Consider the following 21,871-nt stretch of genomic DNA (forward strand, 5'->3'; position numbering starts at 1 on the left):
CCACTATCCAAATGGGTGAGCTATCTCAACTTTTTGTAGTCTGTTTCTCTATAGAACTGTACTTCTTTCATTCCAACTTTGTGTGTGCATGCAATGAAATGTGAATGCAAACCATTAACACAGTATCTAGCTAATAAAAAGTATTTGATATGGGACAGCTATCATTATCTTTAGGTGATTGCCTTGATTACACTTTGATCAATAACTCACTTCCACCCCGTAATAGTTTTCATTTCACCCCATCATTCTTCGTATTTCAATTCCCACTCTCTTCTCTGCCTTTGTTTGCTACATTTCTTCCAAATATTTTCTGTAGGCCTAAATCATACTTATCCCTTTTCCATGTTTTTTTTCCAAATGGATTCTTTTCCAAGACTGCTTTTCCAACCTTATAATCATCCCAAAATTTAAAAAAATCCCTCATTCCATTATTCTTTTTTTTTTTGCTTAAAGACTCCTTTAAGATGACTCTTCAATTCACAACGATATTGAAATGAAGATACAGAGATGTTACATATATGTCTCCATTACCAATGGTCTCCCTTTACTAATATGACAAATCTATCTCAATACAGCTTTGTCACCCAAAGTCCACAGTTTACATCAGGATTGGCTTTTGGTGTTATACATTCTATTGCTATGTCTGTGACATGTATATAAATTCCAGTACCACACAAAATAGTTGTACGGTTCTAAAAATCCTCCATGCTTTCCCTCATTCTCAATCTCTGATAAACACTGTTTTGCCCTCAACAAGACATCATATAATTAGAATCATACTAAGGTATGTAACCTTTTCAAACTGGCTTCTTTCAGTTAGTGCCATGCATTAAAGTTTTCCCTGTGTCTTTTCATGGCTTTATAGTTAATTTCTTCACAGTTATGAATCATAGTCACTGTTTGGATGTAATTGTTTATTTGTTTATTCATAGTTCATTTATTCATATACTGAAGGACATCTTTGTTGATTCCAAGTTTGAGCAATTATGAGAAAAGCTGCTATAACTGTGTGCAAGTTTTACATGATAAACACCAACAAGTATCACTGCTAGGTCCTATAGTACAATTATGTTTAATTTTGTAGCTAAAGGTTGTGCCATTCTGTAGTCTCTAAATGCTCTACTACCTGCATGCTGAACAATGTTCTGAATTTGGAAATCCCTTTCCTTTTCATTCCTACTCCCCACCCCCTCTTTCTATATCTATCTTTGTCTGGTATTGGGGCTTGAACTCAGAACCTCACACTCATACTTAGCTTTTTTGCTCAAGCCTAAACTCTGTAACTCTGTCAGCTGGGCCACTCTTCTACTTTCAGTGCGTGTGTGTGTGTGTGTGTGTGTGTGTGTGTGTGTGTGTGTGAGAGAGAGAGAGAGAGAGACAGACAGACAGACAGACAGACAGACAGAGACAGAGAGATAGAGAGACAGACAGAGACAGACACAGAGAGACAGAGACAGAGAGACAGAGACAGAGAGTGACAAAGAGAGACAGAGAGATCGGCCTTGAACTCAAGGCCTGGACACTCTCCTTGAGGTTCTTTTGCTCATAGGTAGCACTTTACCACTTGAGCCACAGCTCCCCTCCTAGACTTGGTGTGGGTGGCTTATTAGAGATAAGAGTTTCACAGACTTCCTTGCTTGGGTTGGCTTTGAACTGTAGTCTTCAGATCTTGGTCTCTGGTGTAGCAAGAAGGTGTGGGCCACTAATGTTCAGCTCTCACTTTTTAGTATCAGTCCAAAGCCATTTCTTCTTGAAGGATTCCTCCGATCCCACAGGAAGGAGAAACAAGCGCCTATCCTCAACTCTGTATTAACAAGTAACAGAATGTAGTCATTGCTATGCTGTTAAGCATGTAGGCTTTTAGAGGAAATAAATTATGCCTTATTCACCTGATATCATGCAGCAAAGCAGGGTCTAATGCAAAATTTTCATCCAGCCAATGACCTATTAATGAATAAAGCAATGCAAAAGCTAACAAAATGAACTGATGTCTTGGTAGCTTAGCTTAGCTATTGTATGAGGACAGCATTTCACAATTTGTAAAGCATGTGTACTTCAACTGAACTATTTGATCATGAGAAATTCTTAGAACCTTGCAAGAAATTCAGGCTGTGAGAGTGGGAGGGATTATCAGGCTAAAGTACGGCAATGATTGAAACCGTCTCTCTATGTTCTTTCCCAAAATAACTAATGATAAGCTGGGCATGGTGGCTCAAGCCTGTAATACCAATTACTTGGGATGCAGATATTGGGCGACTGTAGTTAACACAGGTCACCTGAACACAGAAGAAATGCAAGCAATTTAAGCAATGGCTAGATGTGGTAGAATATACCTGTTATCATCCCCAATGACAAAGTGACACACAAAGTAGAACAGCCTGGACATACAATGAGATACTACCTGGAAAATAACCAATGCCAAAAAGGGGATATGGAAGTGAATTCAGTAATAGAACAGCTGTCTAACAATTACAAGATCTAACACCAAGTTCAATCCCTAACATCACCAAAAACAAAAACAAGAAGAAGAAAAAACACTTAATAATACCTTACTAGAAGGCCTCGATATTGGAGCTTGCCAACAATAGAGGACACGCAGCCATGAAACTAGAATGAAATGTCCCATTGTAAGAGAAAGTAGAAATCCCATCTATACTTGTGATGTCCACTGTCTCCCAGATACAAACCAAGAAAAATAATAACGTTGGCTGGAAACACGGGATGGATACTATTAACTTGGGAAAGCAGTAGTTAAAACGAGACAGGAAACAGATTCTAGACATAATCTGATTTTACAATGCCCAGCCCTAATTCCTGCCCTGAAATCTTTGCTACTTTCTGACCTTGGAAAACAGTCCAGAGAGTTCTGCAAATGTTTTCTCTTCAACAGATAAAGGTCACGAAGAGAAGTGTGACCGGTGACGTGTTACAGGGAAGATGGATCGGTGTGTCACATTTACAACAATAAAAATACAGCAACTGTTAAAAGCAGTCTCATTTAAATAGGGAAACCAAAGTTGGCCTAAATTGTTTTCTTTTTTTAAATTAAAAGAAAAGGAGAATTTCAAAATTCTATTTCAGCCCTTCTGAGCTTCAGGGCAACGAAATCAGAATGTTTATGTGGCTTAGCTAAGTGTCAGACTAACAAGGTTTATGTGGGCTCAAGTCTTAGCTGGAGAAAACCCCCAACCTAGGGGGAAAATGAGGGAAGAGAAAATAAAATAATCCCACATCAAGAAAGCCATATACTAATGCTAATATACTAATGCTGGCCCAGAATCCAATTCTTTATGCCTTTCCCATCCTTTAAGAAGTTTGAAGTTACTCATTTTAAGCATCACATAATATTTGCTTCCTTTTCTGCCTGACCTTTTTTCTTTTTTTTGGTGGTACTGGGTTTAAACTCAGAGCATCTGGCTTGCTAGGCAAGCACTACTGCTAAGCTATTGCCTCCACATGTAAGCATTTGTCTTAAATGTCAATAAGGGTAAACGTTACTCTACCGAAAAATTTTGTTAGAATATTCATTAGATCAATATGTTTACCATTAGTCTGAGGTAAGCCCCTCATAGACACATTTTGCAAGCAAATTCCCTCTCACACATCTTTACATTCTAAAGATTCTGTACTTGCATTTTCCCTGAATTGAGAAAGGTGACTGACTAGGTAACCACAAAATGCCTTCTTCTAAAAAATTAACTGATTGATTTTTTTTTGGATTTTTAAGATTTGATGGTACTAAAGCTAGATAGCTATATCCCACAAATATTCTCTCCTATAAGTCTAGAGGATTCTGACTCTTGGTTTTTATGGTGCTAATGTTCACTAAAACTAAGGTTTGATAGATTTTAAAATTCGACAACTATGACTCTAGGGTTCTTTAAGATACGAATCTGACAGTTAGAACTTACATTTGTAGGTGGCTACCATGATGATGTGTATGAGGTTGTTATTTCATTTCTGAGGAGCTAGGAACCTAAATCAAGGTCCATCAAGTGGGTATAGTGGTCATGAGAAGAAAGATTTCCTAGAAGAGAGGTGCATTCTTAAAGCCCAACCTCAATTCTTTCCAGGCACTGCCCTCTCCTTGACTCTGTTCTGTGATCTAGGCAGACTCAGCTGTCTTTTGCTATTTTATCCCCTACATTGGTCACAAAACTTGAACACAGAAGACTCACAGTAAATACTGTTTTTGAAAAATGGGAACCAGGTGCAGGTGACTCACACTTAGAATTCTTGTTACTCAGGAGGCTGAGATCTCAAAATTGTGGTTCAAAACTAGCCTGGACATGAAAATCCAGGAGATTGTATCTCCAATTAATCCACAGAAAGCCAGAAGCAGAGTTGTAGCACAAGTGGTAAAATACCAGCAAAAGGACAGCACCCAAGCTGAGTTCATATCTGATGCCAGAGCAAAGGGAGGGAGGTAGGGAGGTAGGGAGGTAAGGAGGTAGGGAGGTAGGGAGGTAGGGAGGTAGGTAGGAAGGAAGGAAGGAAGGAAGGAAGGAAGGAAGGAAGGAAGGAAGGAAGGAAGGAAGGGAGGGAGGGACAAGGTAATGAAGGAGGGAAAGAAGGGGAAGGAAGGGAGAGAGGGAGGGAAGAAAAGAGAGAGGGAGGGAAGGAGAAAAGAAAGAGAACAAAAGAGAAAAGTATGGGCATCACTGCCGCACTCTTCCTCTACCCTCATGCCACTGACTTATAAGTTTCCACATTTTCACCGTTTCTTGTATCCTTTGCCACTATCTCTTAACAGTTTATAACTTTAACATATATTAAACATTCAATCCTCCTAGGAATCCTATGGTATATGAATTATTACTTCCACTTTACTGGTGGAAAGTCTTAGGTCGAGAGGAACAACGACGCAGCAAAGGTCACTTGAAGTGACAAAACAGTCAAAATTGACCCCAACGTCAGAGCTTACTTTTGTTCCCTAGTTACTTTTTGATGTCCTTAATAAGAAAAGGGATAACATCCCAAAATATTAGACAAATCAAAGCTTAGGGAGGAGGCTAGTGCTTTCTGTTTATGAGTTTAACTCTAAGTGCATTTTCTCAATCAATACCAAGTCCCATCTCAGGCTATCCAATACTTGGTCTTACACACATCCAACTGCTCATTTCATTTTCTAACCCTTTTCCCTCCTCTTGAGAGTGCTGTACATGGCATGTGTTTATTTTTCAATTAAAGCAAATTAAACTTAATTTTGTTTTGAGAACTTTTTTTTAGATTTTTCACAGCCCACAGTGAGATAATTGAGACCCTGCTGTTTCTGGAAGCACTATTTAAAGAGAGCAGGCCTAGATCTGACACAATCTTGAAGGAATCCTTCTTTAACCCTCCTGTCCCCTGGTCTCAGCACTATAGCATTTCTTGAGTCTCTATACTGTCCTGCCACTGTTCTTTTCTAGATGATGCCTTCTGCCTGGCATTGGGAAGTCTTTACCACGAAATGCAAAAAAGGCTGGTAGTTCCCCCATTTACCCCCCCCCCGCGATACACACCTCCTAATCTTTCTAAATCCCACAGCTAATCAAGTAATGCTTGTCTAACAGCTATCAATTATTTTCCAAAAGAAATGAGTTCCTAAAGTCCCAAGGCCTTCAGTGCTGTACCGCTGGAGTCTTTATGTAGCCTCCTAACATGTCCTCCAGTCACACTGAAACATTTTCTCTCCCACACTGCGCCTGGAATGGCTGGAATGGTTTTCCTATCAATCCAACTGGCTGTGCAATCTTCATGGCTCACATTGGTAGATCTTGCTGCTACTCAGCATGCCATATATGTGCCTCCTCCTCTGTATAACTTCACATGGCACCTTTGTCTCTGTCAAACTGACACTGGCCTCATATTAGGAGAAAATCCCACCAATGGGAGATCTGCCACATCCTAGAATAAATCAGCTCCTTAATAAATGTTTTGGCGAGAAAAAAAAGGATGAGGGGAAAGCAGCAATGTGAAAGAATCAAATAAGAAGGAGAATAAGAGGAAAGAAAATTCAAGAAAGTGGGATGAAAATTCAAAGAGGAAAGGAGGAGGTAAGAGGGTAAAACAGATTAGCCTGGGAAACTTTCTTTCTCATTATTCTTGCATAATTTTCCTCAGTATAACCACCATTTCTGAAACAATATCGATCATCAGAAATGCTTTAAAAAATCTATAATATAATATTCTATAATAGCCCTGCTTCCCATTAGAGCTATCTAAATATTATACAGGACACTATTATGAACTAATGCTGGAAAATATAAAAATTTGAAAACTTTTACAAAGCCTACCTTAAAATAATTAGAGCTCCTTTTATTATAGGACTCATCGCAGCTTTAAATATGCTTCATATACATTATGATTTACAAGGAAAACATAAATCAGCAATCTTTCCCTAAATGTATTAGATCACATGATACAGTCTTATCAATTCTCAAATAATAGTGAATTGCTGAAAATGACAAAGAAATACAATGAATGGGGTCCTAGAATTAATGTTCCTATTAAGAAGACATGTCAAGATTGTCTAGATTCCATTATCCTTCAGAACTGAGGAAGTGACATGATGGATTCTAGGACTTCTTCTAGCTCAACAAGATCTGTAATGAAGACAGATACATGCTTGGAATCATGCTTTTGGAGTTACCATTTCATACCAATGACATGCTCTCTTCCTCTATGTGCAGTTGTCCAGATCCTTCCAGGCCCATCTCTAGTGCCCAAGCTTTTCCTGGACAGAAAGGACTAATATGCTTTCAGTGCTGAGGTTTCTTGTGCCCACATGTCTTCTTTAAGAGAATGTCTTAAATAAGGGCATACCCTTCCATGAATTTGGTGGTTAGCAAATACATGTCATTCATTGTGATGACAATATTGATGTAACAGTCTTACATACCCATGTGCATCCCATGAGACCATCAGAGAAATGCCTACATTTTGTTGGCCTGCAAAGAGCTCAGCACAATGGTTTGATCTAGCATAGTGTCTGTCAGTCAGAAGTCCACTCTATTGACCTTTTATAAAATTAAACACACAAGACCGGGAGCAGGGTCTAGTGGTAGAGTGTCTGCCTACCATGCCTAAAGCCCTGGGTTCAATTCCTGAGTACCATATACACAGAAAAAGCCAAAAGGGGTACTGTGGCTCAAGTAGTAGTGTTCCAGCCATTCCTACTCTGTCCCTCCCTGCCTTCTTAATGGGCTCCAGAACATCTTTAGAAACTCTACTGGATCTCAAGCCTTTGGTTCAGTTTACAAGTGAGGAAACTGAGTTCTAGGAAAGCACCTCATGTACCCTAAATATAAGTTGCAGAAAGCATGAGAAGAAAAGGTTCCTGATGCTGAAGTAGCAGTCATTCCACCCATGTTTTCCCCCAAATACTGATTCATCAAATTCTTCCAGTGCAGAAAATGAGCCAGGGAACACACAGATGCACTGGTGCTAGGGCTTGTCTTTTAAAGATGTGGTAGCCATTATCACATACATTAAGAAATATAGATCACTCAGAACACCTTATGAAATGTCATTGCTTAGGCTAAGGTCAAGTGAGGAAAAGAACCAAGTCCATTTAAATGTGATTTAGAATGAATGACTTAGAGATGTAGAAAACTCTGTAGTAAAACATATTCCTCTGCTTCAGGTCTGGGTATGCACTTTTTCTCTCTTGTGTACCAGGAATTGCTTACTAATCTCCACTTCTTACTAATTAAAATGCTGATTAGCCAGGTAATATATTCATTATAGAGTATTAAGAAATACAGGTAAGCATAAAAGAAAGGATGAAATTCACCCATAACCCATTAGCCAAAGATAGCTACTCTTAAACAGGTACATCTGCTTAAGATGTAGCTATCCATGATACTAGTGATATTTTCTATGTATCATTAAAACTGAGCCAAAAAAAAATGGTAAAGCCAGGCACTGGTGGCTAACACCTATAATCCTAGCTACTCAGGAGGCTGAGAACTGAGCATCACTGTTCAAAGCCAGCCCAGGCCTAGAAGTTTGTGAGACTCATATCTCCAATTAATCATTAGAAAATCAGAAGTGGTGCTGAGGCTGTGGCTCATGAGATAGGGTGGTAGCCTTGAGCTGAAGAGCTCAGGGACAACGCCCAGGTGCAGAATTCAAGCCCATGACCAAAAGAAAAAAAAAACCATAGCTAAGATATGGAACCAACCCAGATGCCCCTCAATAGATGAATGGATCAAGAAGATGTGGTATTTATAAGCAATGGAATTCTATGCTGCCATCAGAAAGAATGACATCACCCCATTTGTAAAGAAATGCGAAGACTTAGAAAAATCAGGAGGAGACTAAACAAAATGAACTCTAGGTTATAGAAACAAGAGGTTTATCTTTGTGATTGTTCTTAATGTACTATGTGAAGTTATTTCTTTTCTCCCCTTATAATCTCATGTATCTAACTTTGTTACCTGGAATATTGTGTATATGTTAATTTGTTCATTTGAAATAGGGAAGGGAGGGGGGAAAAGAAGACGATTGGGAAGGGAAAGGGGGACAAAAACATGAGAAGGGGTAGCAAGGTTTGAGAAGTAATGTACCCATTACCTGACAAATGTAACTGTAACCCTCTATACATTATCCGGACAATAAAATACAAAAAAAATCAAAAAAATTAAAAAACAAAGTAAGTCCACATTGGGAAATGATCTAAATGTCATTTATGGAGCATTTGCTGTCTATGAGGCATGCTGCTAAGTAAGTGCTTTGTGTATATGATGTTCACTCTGACATCATTTTTCATAGGATATTGTTATATATAATCTACCTATTATACTCACTATCTCTATTCTACATCATTTTACAGACATTTACATGCATTTTGCATAGGGTGCTTTGTCTTAATTCTTCTACTGTTTATAGATCAGTCATAAATTTCACAGAATATCCCATTAGATGCTTTGCTTTGGTGTGTTTTCCTTTTTTTCCTCCCCAAACATTCTGACAGAAACCCTCCTTGAAACCTGGTCCAGTTAACTGGAGAAATGTCTTAAAATGGGAGCATCTCCATCTTCTTTTTTACAAATCAGGATAGAGACAGTCGTAGAGCCTGAGATGAGACAGATCACGACCAAGATGGCACTCTCGCTCTTTGACAATGTCTCCCTTCCCTTGGCCCCTGTTTCCTAGTACTCACTTTGTCCCCCTCACACTGATCGTTCCACGGGCTCACTTGTCAGCACAGCCTCTCCCCATGTTAGGAATGTGATTCCTCTGTTCCCTTCCCCTATCTGTGCACCTGGTTCTCTTCCTGACCTCATGTGGATCTCTGCTTAGAAGTCAGCATCCCAGTGGGGGTTTCCCTTTCTCATCTCATCTCATCAGCCAGCAAGCCCCTCTCCCACCACGCCATCTGTCCCACATGCCTTCCTTCTCCAACAAGGTTCTATTTTTCTCTATTGTACTTATCACCATCTGACATGTGAGGTATTTTTACGTGTTTATTTATATATCCTTTCCCTAAATTAGAACATCAGTTCCACAATGGGAATGAGGGTCTTAGTTTTTGTTCACTGCTGTATTCACAGCTCTTTCAACAGTGTCTGGCACAGACTAACAACTCAGGAGATGACATTTGCTTTTCCCCTTAAATTTTGTAAAGGAAAAAGAAATAAAAGTAACATTTAATCAAAAGACTCTGCCTTCAAGATATATATATATATATATATATATATATATATATATATAGAGAGAGAGAGAGAGAGAGAGAGAGAGAGAGAGTGCAACACATTGAATGTCTTTTTCTTATATTGTTGTTCCAAATTGCATCTGCCATTTGATAGATAAGCAACCAGAAAACAAGCAAATGAATAAACAAAGAAAAATATTTGGATGATAACATTTGGTCTTACATTGCTCTTTCTTTTTGGAGAAACAGAATACTTTGTTTGCTTATGAAGTTAATGGTCACCTGCATTCCATTTGTACATTTAAAAAATTAGCTTCATATCATCTTCTGATAGCAGGAGATTTACCATGTCTGATTTCATGTTTTATAATGAGGGAAGGAGAAACTTGCTTTGAACATTTTTGCCTATAACTCTTGCTCTTCTTCTTACATATTCTGAACCACGTTTGATATTTCTGTCTCTCCTCTCTCTCTCTTTCTCTCGCTCTCCATTTCTCATATCTTTGTCTCTATCTTTCCCTCCCCTTTCTTCTTCCTATCCATCTCTATTTAAGTGAATAGAGGAGAAAGACTGAAGCACATAGAAATATAATATATATATATATTGCAACATCTGGCTAAGAACAATGCATATCAGCTCCATCCTACTATTTCTTGAGCTTCTTTTTAATATACAAAATGTGTTAAAAGTAAGATCTTGGCACTGGGATCTGGCTGAAAGAAAGTAACTTCTCCTTGGACTGCTAACCCTGGTCTCAACAGCACTTGAACTTCTACTTTTAAGCTATGAATAAACAAGCCAAGCTGTTTCCTGTTGAGGCATTGTGAAGTAAAATTACTATTTTTAGAGACTCTGAAGTTGGCAGCCAATATGCCCTGGAAGAGTAGAAGATATTCATGATACTGACAGACCAAGAAGGGGACAAAGTAAAAGTCCAAACAGTTATAAAGAAAATGTAAGAAACCTCCCTCCAGTGCTACCACTTATAACCTCTCCCAGAGCAGTAAGATGGTATCTTTCTCATTTAGGCCTGCATGAAGTCAGCATGTGAAAGTTTGCTGTGACTGACTTCGCTGGGTACAATAGAGACCAAATAGCAATAAATGGACAGCCTCAAGCGCAAGAAGCCACCACCATGTCAATAACAGCTGGACAATGCCTTAGACTTAGGAAGAAAAGAGGACAATACCATGAAAGAACACTGCATTAAATGTGTAATGACACATGGGCTCAAGGCCTGATGCTGTCAATGATTTTACATCTAAGAGGAGGTTTCTGCTCTTCTGTGTCACCATGTCCTTATCTGGAAAATGGGGAGAATACTTCCAACTTTACAGCATTACTACAAGGATAAGATGAGCTAATCCAATGTCAGGACATGCAAGCATTTGGTAAAATAAATGTCAGTGTCGAGGCAGGGAGGAAGCACGAGGATAAGATAAACAGTCCACAGAATGCCCAGCCTACTGTCATCCCCTCTCAGGTGTTGCTAACATACCTAATGACATGACAGGTACAGTGAGCTGGGTGTCAGGACATCAGGGACTTCTTGAACCAACTCAGGTCATGTTGGATCTTGAAAAAAATCTGGGAAAAAATAAAATGGGCCTATGTGGGAGATGACTTTCAGGTTTGATGGCAGATGGCCTTAGGTCAATATCTTTGTCTTGACAATACAATACAGAACATTTAAAAATCTTAGCACTTTGGAGATCAGTTCCAAAATGAAACATATCTACCTACTCTATGACCCAGTGATACCATTCTTGGGTGGTAGCTATCCAAGAGTACAAGTCAGGATACAATAAAGATACTTACACATTCTGTTTGTTAAAACAACCAAGTTATAGAAACAGGCCGTGTGCCTTATAGTAGCTGTGTGGATCAGATAAAAAGAAAATGATGGACATGGGAAAAATTATATGTAGTGAAGGAAGCCAGGCTCACAGCAATGAATGGCACCTGTTTTCTTCTCATATGTTAAAGATAAGTCTAAATTATAAACATGAAGGAAAACATATGCAGGGCCATACACACATATGTACCAAGTTGACTAAAGTAAGGTATGCACAGGGGAGAATTGTAGCGGTGTAATTACTTTGAGCTTACAACTAAGCAAAATGAATACCAGGAAGCAAAAACAAGTTTTGTCTGAGGGGTAGATGACCTGTTTCATCTGTGAGGTAGATAAATGGAGAGGGGAATGGTGAGCAAATACACTCATAATATTCAATGTGCGTGAGCGTGTGTGCGCACACACACACACACACACACACACACACACACACACACACACACACACACACACACATATATATATCCAGGTAACGAGAATATGGGTAGATGTGGGATTGATGTGGAAGATGATGATGGAACAGGGGACATTAATCAAAATGCATTGTAGTAATAATAAATTGATATGTTGCATTAAAACCCCTCAGTAAAATTAACTACTTAAAGAGAATAAAAGAGAGCCAGGCACTGGTGGCTCGCGCCTGTAATTCTAGCTACTCAAGGGGCTGAGATCTGAGGATAGTGGTTCAAAGCTAGCCCAGATAAGAAAGTCTATGAGAATCTTATTTTCAATTAACTACCAGAAAATTGAAAGTGGCACTGTAGCTCAAAGTGGTAGGAAACTAGCTTTGAGCAAAAAACACCTCAGGGACAGCACACAGACCTTGAGCTTAAGCCCTATGACAGACAAAAAAAGATAATAAATGATAGATGATATATAAATATAAATAAGTAAATAATAACTGCCTTAGTAAATTTTTTATACTTCTGTAATCTTTCCTGTTTTATTCAGTCTCAGGTTAATCACTGCTACATTAAGTGCTGGAAAAAAGAGATTCATTGGTAAAAAATGATTGGATAAGTCCCTGCACAGTAGTACCTAAAACCTAATGATTATCTCATTGATACATGATATTTCCAGTTTGAGATTATCCTAAAAATATAGTTAATGCAATACTGTTTTGCCATTCTGCCTGGCACAATGTAAGGCATCTATTATACAAACTCAATATCTCTTCATGTGACTTCTCTGAGGAGCTACTTTTGTTCTGTCCATTTTACAGATGAGGAAAGAGATCTGAGGACTTCTGGTATGATAGCCAAGGTCATAAAATACTAGCGAGTGGCAAAACAAGCATTCAAACTCCAGCATTCACATTTTCAACCACTCTTCTCATATTCAAGTCCACGAATTCAGTATAAAGGCTCAGACAAGTAGCATTATTGTTCTGTGCCTCAGTTTCCTCATCTCTGTAATAATGAACACGCATATTACCCTTCTGAAATTATTCAGACCAGCCAACAAGAAGTCAGTATCCAGTGCTCACTGCAGCACTAAGAAGATGTGACAGGCTCAGTACACCAAGAATCGCTTTATAATAGTGGCTTTACAGCAATCCCTACATGTTGTGGGTGATGATGCTATGCTCCGTATCAATGTATAATCCTTACTGTCAGGAAAGAAATGAGAGGACAAGCAAAATTCTGGCTGACCTGGTAATATTTTCAGTCATCATTTGTAAGGCTTCACTGGACTTTGAATGATGCTGTCCTGTTGATATGCACTCAGAATAAAATTCTTTATGACCACCCCCTCTCAGCCCTCCCCAGCCTTGGCCATCCCTGAAAATGGCATTTGACGAGGGCCACTTCATCTCAAAGAGTCATGTCTCCAAAATGTGTCCCGGCAGCAAAACTGTATTACCAACCCTTGCCAGGTAATCTATTTTTCAATCTTTCTCCTATACTCCTAAACATTCCAAACTGCTGATTTCTGTTTTTTAATGGCCTCTTTGCTTGTGCAGATTTTTTTTTTAATAATGGCAGCAAGTCTCCTTGTAGATTCTTCCCCTATACTGTACCTATAAACTCAGAACTCATCAAATTCCACAACAAATTGAGCCTATCCAATCTGGTGTAAATAGAAATGTTCTTTCTTATGACTGTTGTCTCTCTCGTGGCATTCGGAAATGCTCTCCCAGGGCTTCCAGATAGGGTAGGAATTTCACAGCCCAACAGACTTTCCTCTACTTTTACAGACCACTAATTCTTAGAAAAGAGACTTTGAGAACTCACCCCTCAGTGCAGTGGGGTGGGTATCTTACAATGTAATCATCTGTGCCCTGCCCTCCAGAGACAGCTTGTAAACGGTAGCCTGGCTAGCTGTTCCATGTTAACCCCAGGATCCATTCTCATTGAAGTTCCCATTGGCTCACTTTCAGGGCCTTTTAAAGACCAGATAAATAATAGCTCAGAAAACCTATAGGGACAATATTGGACTAACCCTTAACAGAGGGTCTTAGCTATTCAGATGGGCAATTTGCTTTCTTAAAGCCCTGCTGTTCCTGCCTTGGTAGTGTAAAAACAATGACTACATCTTGCTTTTTTTAAATTGCCTTCTAAACCTATCTTCTACCTTTGGTGGGGAGAGATGCAACTACTTTGGTTTTTCAACATGGCTCCACCACCCTTTGCACACAGCTCAGCACCCTGTGAGAAACTCTCATACTCTGAGAATAGAATTTGTCAGAATTATAGACTTCATATTCTCATCAGCCTCTATATTCCTGGATGTGGACAGAAGCAGGTCTAATTTACCATTCTCAACTTTCTCACACTCTTATTCAGACTCTTCTCTTTAAAGCAACCTGCAATCTCTAAACCACAGTTCCCTTGAGAGACACAAAGATCCTCCTTTACTCTCCTATGGAAAAAAATTAATTTCAGTTTCTTTCAGTCTCATTATTTTCTTAATTGTCTTCTTTGCCCCCTCATAGCAGGGACTGAACGTGGATTTGTAGACAGCCTTTCTGGGCTGCTGTGATCCGAGAGGAGAATTAGGCTTCAGAATCACAATTTATCCCACTCAGGCCCCCTTGTCTTGAATTACTGTCTGTGCTCTGAGGTATGAATTCTTTTCCATGTGCTCATTTTTGAGAGGACACCTCCACCTTACGATGAAGCACAGACACCATGCACATCTGTCTCGACTTTTACAACAACTTTGTTGCGCGGCATTTCCACAGAGCTTGGCACTATCTCTTCAGTGAGACAGTCCGTAGTGGGGCCCTTCTCAATTTGCAGAAGTCAAGCTTAGAGAGAAGGAAAGATAGGCTCATAAGGAGGACAGATACACAGTCTTAGGAGTCGGGATTAGAATGGAAAGCCCTATGCACTGTGCTTTTACTGTATAAAACTTGGATTTAATGGAGCTATAAAATGGAAAGATGCAGTCTCTGATCTTCAAAAGCATTCTGTACTCCCTCATCCTGACACCCCACCCAAATTGTTTGGCAGTTCTGAAATGACAACTATCGGTCTGTTAGACATGCTCATTCCTGATGGGTTTGCGTCTCTTCTAGTAGATGACCAGTACGGAGTAGGATTCATCAGCCTGCACCCACATCACTTTATTCAGGATGTATTTTACACACAAGATGCATAGTAAGTATTTGCTGACTGAACTGATGCTAGCTTTCAACCTTTCGCACTAGATTAGTTACTTGCTCCCTGTGTATTTATTCTCTCCCTCTCTCTCTCTCTCTCTCTCTCTCTCTCTCTCTCTCTCTCTCTCTCTCTCTCTCTCTCACACACACACACACACACACACACACACACACACACACACACACACACACAATCCAGGGAGAATATCTGATAGTAACCTTCTGTGAATTTTCAATCTACCTCCAATCCTCAGTCTCTCAACTAGGCATAAGTCAAGGGAAAGAGGTGGACACCTTTCCCATCCCTGTCGGAGCTTGTTGTGATCTGGCTCAGCTTGCTATATCCATCTCCTGTCATTTCCCTCACTTGAAAGCTTTGACCATGCTGTATTGCAGTCCATTTATACTTTCTGACCCTCAGTTTGTGTAATAAATTAATTTCTTCTTTATCACTGCCTCTAATATTCTTCCCTTCATATAACCAAATGTAGCTGGCATGGTCTCATTTGTATCACAGGTATAATATCACTTCTTCAGAAAAGACATTTTAATGACTAACCTATCTAAAGCTGTACCATTCCCATTCTTTTCTAACACACGTCCCCAATTGCTTCTTGACATTTAATACTAAATGAACGTACTAACTTGTCTATTTGTGTGGTTTCTTTGTTATCCATCTTTCTCCACCAAGTCCAAGCTCCACTGAAAATATGAACATTTTAATCTACATTTCTAATGTCTAGACCTGCACTGTCTGTACTGCAATAGTCACATAGCAATTCAAAATTGATTCCATTAAATAACAATAGCCAGACTTCAGATGCTCAGAAGTCACATGTGGCTAATAGTTTGTAAACAGCAGAGAACATCTTCATCATTCCAGAAAGTTCTATTTTATAAAACTAGCTTATTAGAGTAAAAAGTTGCCAAATAGTAGGCACTCAACAACTATTTACTGGATAATTGTATAAGCAAATATTTCCTTTTAATTGTCACCCAACTAACTTCAGGCCTTCCTCTCTTTCCCCTAAAAGAATGATGAACAGGACAAGAATTGCAGGACAATATCTACACGGGAAGGAATTCTAAACAAATGTCACAGGAGACAATGCTGTGGAAGTGGGAGCTTCTACTTAGCGAAAGAACATGTAGGGTGATACGAAAATACTTTCATGCTATACAAAGAACTGGTTACTAAGAAACAATTAGTATCTGTATAACTTCAGAGGCTTGTGGACAGAAGACAGGTTTAAGGCCCCAATAGCAAAACAGCCTACACATCTCTCCAAATACAATGTACGTTTCTTGTGTGGTCCGGAATGCATGGTCTGTCACAATATAAAAGCCACAACTGAGTAGCTGATTTATTAGATGCATTGTCAAAAGTATTTTTTGATTCCTCAACACAGAGAAAGAGTTGGCTATTGAAAAGTCTTCAGAAATGTTTAAAAGATAAACCTCAGAAAAACCACTGAAAATTTGTTATTCGTTATCTAGCAACATGGCATCCTCATACTGTCGATTTCAAAAAGTGACCTCTATGTCCCAGCTATTTCAACCATCTTTGGACAGTCAGGTCTTCTTGATTATCTTTTTAACTCGATTATACATTGGAAGAACAAAGATGTTTAGGTAGGGGGGACTTAGTTCTAGGGTTTTTTTTTTTTTTCCTCTCTCCATGGGTTATGTGACCTTGAACAAAAAAGGAAACCAGTATGAGCTTCACTTTCCTCTTCTGCGTGGGGGGGCTAAATCTGCCTTCATGGGTGAGAAGAAAGATAAAGGGAGAGAACAAAACTAAAGATCCTGGCACACAGCAGGGGGCAACATTCACTTCCCACTTTACCTGACTGCATCCTCATCCCTCTTTCTACAGTGTTGGTATAAGTAGTGGGCTTTTGAAGCCATCATGGCATTGCTTTGAGCAATGTTAGGAGACAGAAAAAGAGCATGGAATGACAGCTGCTGTTGAAACTAGACATGAAATGCAAAAGCAAACATTTACAGAGCAACACTTTGGGTCAGTCCCTAAAGATAAAAATAATGCTCATAAAAACACACTTTAAAAGATGCATACTAAAACTGTATACCAATGGAGCTATATCACAGAGCAAATGGAGAAAAAAAAGCTTAAGAGTTTCCAAACCAGAAGTAATGCACCCACTACCTGACCAATGTTACTGGAACCCCCTTATACATTACACTGACAATAAATTAAAAAAGGAAAAAAATATAAAGAAAGGCAATAATTATAAAATAAGGCTGGAAGGATTGAGAGGGATGTAAAGATATAAGGTTACACCAAGTAAAAGGTGAGAGGTAGAAGATGTGAAAAGCATGATAAAGATGCACACTATCTTTAATAACAAGGGATTCGAATGGAAAATAACAAGGGAGTGACTAGAAGATCTGTCCTCTTTACATGATCTCTGTCTTGTTCATCTGGTTACTATGACTCAGTAGCTAATGTTTAGTTAAGCCTTGGGTTTCAGTAAAGTGAAAACAGCAAGGGAAAAATGGTTTAGTGCATCAAACTTTAGTAGTCCATTTAAGTGATATATGTTAATATCATCTAAGAAACGGAGTGGAAGGGGAAAGAAAGAATTCAAATAAAAAAAAAATAAGTAGCCTTATTCAACTGAAAATCCTTCTGGAGAAGGAAAGGGCTTTTTGGTCAATAACATGAATGTATGGAAGCATTAAGAAGGAGATGCTGTACTTGAACTGAATAGGGAAGGGTATTTTTATCATTTCTACCTAAACTGCTCCAAATATACATTCACTTTAGCCTGCACCAGGCCTTCTAAACTCAACAGGGGCCCAACAGCTGATTTGGAATCTCTAAGCAGTTTCTCCTTAGTTGAAATGGAGTCACAGCTCCCCCTTCTGGGAGCTAAGGTCCCATCCGGTCCCAGAAAAGCCTGCGTAGAAAAAGGCAGTCATGGGCCTAAAACCGTATTTTCCCCACTACTTGACTGTACCCCAAAAGAGCATCTAGAAGACAAGGGAGATTACTTGTGAATGAGCCTGACTCCAAACCGTCATGGGTCTCTGATTCAAAGGGCTTGATAGTTCCACTTTCCAGGAGCTATAGGTCCCAAATATTTGGGAACCTCAAGTTGGTCTGAAGGTTGCAATTCTCTTTGGGGCCAAGGTAGAGGAGGAAATGCTTCTGCCTCTGTGTGTGCATATGTGTACAAATGAATGTATGCGTGTGAGCTTTCATATTCTCCATTACCTGCAATATAAATGAATGTGCAGAGGTAAGATTCTAATTAATATAAAGAAATCGATGTGCTCAATATATTTGCTTTAATGGGTGAACACACACACATACTGCTTTCCAGAAAGAAAAGTTTTCCTTAGTAAAGACTTAGGTATTGGAGAATTTGTTTTTACTCTGCGTGTGTGTGTGTGTGTGTGTGTGTGTGTGAGAGAGAGAGAGAGAGAGAGAGAGAGAGATCATTCTGGGTCATATATCCAGATGGAGAAGATTGGAAACACATCTCTGAGATGAGAAGTTTAATGAAGGAAAACAAACAAGCCGTGTCTTGGGTAGAAGCAGAGTAGTAGGGTAAGGAGAGAGTTTCTGAGCAGTGGAGAGGAATGCAAAGGACATTACATAGCTGACAAGGAACCCAGGTTCCAGGCTTGAGCATGCCACCAATTCACAAGAGAATGCTGGGAAAACCCTATCCCCTCTCGGAGCCATGAAGTCCAGACTGCCTGCTTTGTAATATTAATTCCAGCTTTGATCATGGAAGAATGAGAAAACAGAAGAAATGCGAACAGATTCCAACAGGAGAGTCCCTTCCTCTGCCTTCACCCCCGCCCCCTCCCTCCTTACAAACATTTAAAATGAACTAAGAAGCTAGGTTGTAACCTAAGTGTTCAGATGAGGGTTATTTGGCTATGGCCTTGGCCGTGGCTGTGACTGTGGCCACATGTGAAACTCAGTCCCAGAAAGCAGCCTGAAGCCAGAGAATGGTATGTGTGCAAGTGTCTGCAGGTACATCAGCCATCCACCCCACCCACCATGACAGGTTCCTGCAGACACGTTTGCTTGCTTTTCTCTCTTCCCTAGGAGGCACAGAGGTACACACATAAATACTTTCAGAGGCAAGTATGTTTCTGCGTTTTCCCCTATTCCAGAGGCCTTTTCAGTGCTTCTTTCCAGAAGCTGCTGTTGTACTACCATCATCTCATCTCACAGCCTTGTCTTCTAGCTTCCCTGCCCATCGGCAGAATGAGCCAGGCTGCCGCTTTACCTAGAGAAAGTAAGAGAGCTGCCGAATGTGGAAGCCATGCTAACAGCAGTAAAACTCAGTGTTTTTTGCTGAGTCGGGGAAGCCTTTCAGAGACGGTTGGGAATCAAATCAATGGCTGGCTGGCCTCAGAGTCCAAGCCCAACACTACCTACCATAGTCAGAGTGGCCAAAGGACTTAACCATAGAGACTCCTAAATAGAAGGCGGAGATCATCAGAATGAGGACTTGGAAACACAAACTGTCTTCCTAACAGACCATAACTCTATGCCCTTGGCAGCAGTTTGGAACCAGAAAAGAGAGAAAGAGGGTACGAATCAGATAAACAATTTAAGTCAATTATCACCACATTCTGTCATGGATTTCCCACCCACACTCACTCAGTGCCTTCCCAAATTATAGATGTCCCTCTGTACCAATACACACACACACACACACACACACACACACACACACACACACACACACACACACACACACATACCCTACTCTCAATCCAGTATCCTCCTAACTCCAATGGAGCCATTGGGAGGTAATAGTTTGAGAAGAGATTCCATGGGAGCTCCCCAAGCCTGGCTGAGATGGGGAAGGGAAGAAGAATCTGTCTTAGGGAAAAGGTCCCGTCCATCTCCTTCCTTATCACCCACAGCTGCCCCCAAATGAAATTTCCCTGAGACCCTGGAAGACTGTGATGGATTGGAAAGTCCCCCGAGGACACTTTCCCCTGAGGGGATTCACACAAACTTGCTCAGATCCTCCCCCCCCCTCAAAAAAAAATAAATCCGTCAGAAACAGGAGGTGCTGCTAAGATGCCCATTTCTGACTCTCCCAAGCCCTACTCCCCTTTTCCTCAGTCTCAGGAACCTAGTGGCTTTCTGTTCCCATCCGAATCCTGGAGTCTACCCAGTGTGGAATTTAAAGCCACAGCCTCTCTTTTGCATGGGGGCTTTGGACATTTCTCTTTCTTATTTAACGTTGGGTCCGAGTGTGCAAGCTGGACTCCAATCCTTTGGAGGAATTTTCCTGCCAGGGTACCCACAAAACAGGCTTTCGTAAGGTGCTTTCCACGTCTCCAGATCCCTTAGCCCCAGAGGCTGAAGAGGAAGTCCAAGGAGAGTGTTTGCTGATGGCTACGTGGTCCAGTAGTATAAGATCCTTCCCTGTAGACTGGAGAGACCTCATTAAAAAGACACAGACAAACGCACACACGCACACACACATATATACATACAAACACACACGCACACACACACACACATATCCAGGTGTAAGTAGGTTATAGGACTCTCTCTCTTTGGCCCCCTCCTCTGGGCGCGCGGGCACGCGCGCGCGCGCACACACACACACACACACACACACACACACACACACACACCAAGCATCACAAGCAAAGGACGCCTCACAGGCATACACACACGCACACACCACGGCCACCAACCACCACATCAAGTTCCTTCCACGGTGCCCACGTCGGTAGCGCGGGGAGAGGAGGGAATGGAGGGGTCGGGGGGAGAAACACACACCACTTCCTAAAACCACCGCATTCAACCCTTCCAGCCCCGGACACCGGGACCCCGCTTATCTTACAACAACCCCCCCCCCTCCGCCTCCCCCTCCACAGCCCCGGCTCAAGCCAACCCGGGTAGACCTGGCAGCGGCCAGAGAGGAAGCAGCGGGGGTGTGGGGTGCTGGGAAGGGGGGGAGGGCGGGGAAAGCGTGAGGGGGGCGCCCCCCGACTGCGGTCCCGGGGGAGCCGGGGAATGGGGAAGGGGGGGACGGGAACACCAAGGGCAGAGCGAGCGGGCGGTGGGGCTCAGCCCCGGGCCGGCGCCGCCTTACCTGGAGTCAATGTCCGTCCTGGGCGGAGAACTGCGGGCGGACGCTTTTTATGCGTCTGGGTGGGAAGTTGGGAGACCCCTGCGTCCAGCTCGCATACCGGGGACGGCGCGGGGACGGCAGGCGCGGGGGAACCTGGCTCCTAGCAGCCTGGCTCATACTCAGCCCTCAAGTCCCCTTGGCTGGTCCCGAGGACAGGCATGAATCCCGGCTGCGGAAGGCGGTCACTACTCCGTCTGCCTCCCGGCTCTCGCGCTCGCGCTCTCTTTGGCTCTCCGGCTCGCTCTCTCTCTCTCCTCTCTCTGGCTCGTGCTCTCCCTCGCTCGCCTGCGCTCTCCTCCTCTCTCTCTCTCTCTCTCTCCTCTCTCTTCCCCCCCCACCCTCCCTCCCCGCGCCAGATCAGTTCGCAGCCGTGGGGACCCAGAGCGGAGCGCGGCGGAGCGCGGCGCCTGGCGAATGGAGAGCCGGCGAGGTCCGAGGCGCGCGCGCCGCGGTCTCCGGGCGGGCGGGCGGACGCGGGGGCCGGGGGGGGGGGGACGGGAGGGCGGGGAGCGGCGGCGCGGGGGGCCGGGCTCGGCTGGGGCGGGCGGGGCTGGGAAAATGAATGGGGGAGCGGCTCTGGGGGGGGGGGTGCTGGGGAGGAGGGGGAGGGGGAGGAGGAGGAGCCCAG

General features: G+C 41.7%; 1 protein-coding gene across 1 annotated transcript in view; it reads right to left on the reverse strand.

Moving 5' to 3' along the window:
* The window catches only part of Brinp1 (BMP/retinoic acid inducible neural specific 1), a 182,814-nt gene extending 161,258 nt beyond the window's left edge, over positions 1 to 21,556 (reverse strand). Inside the window, exon 1 of the mRNA XM_090330518.1 lies at positions 21,205 to 21,556. The gene's annotated coding sequence lies outside the window, so the exon portion shown is untranslated. The remainder of the gene's footprint in view (positions 1 to 21,204) is intronic.
* Positions 21,557 to 21,871: the final 315 nt, after the last annotated feature.

This window comes from Megascapheus bottae, chromosome 3, assembly GCF_031878675.1.
Source record: "Megascapheus bottae isolate mThoBot1 chromosome 3, mThoBot2.hap1, whole genome shotgun sequence".
NCBI lineage: Eukaryota > Metazoa > Chordata > Mammalia > Rodentia > Geomyidae > Megascapheus > Megascapheus bottae.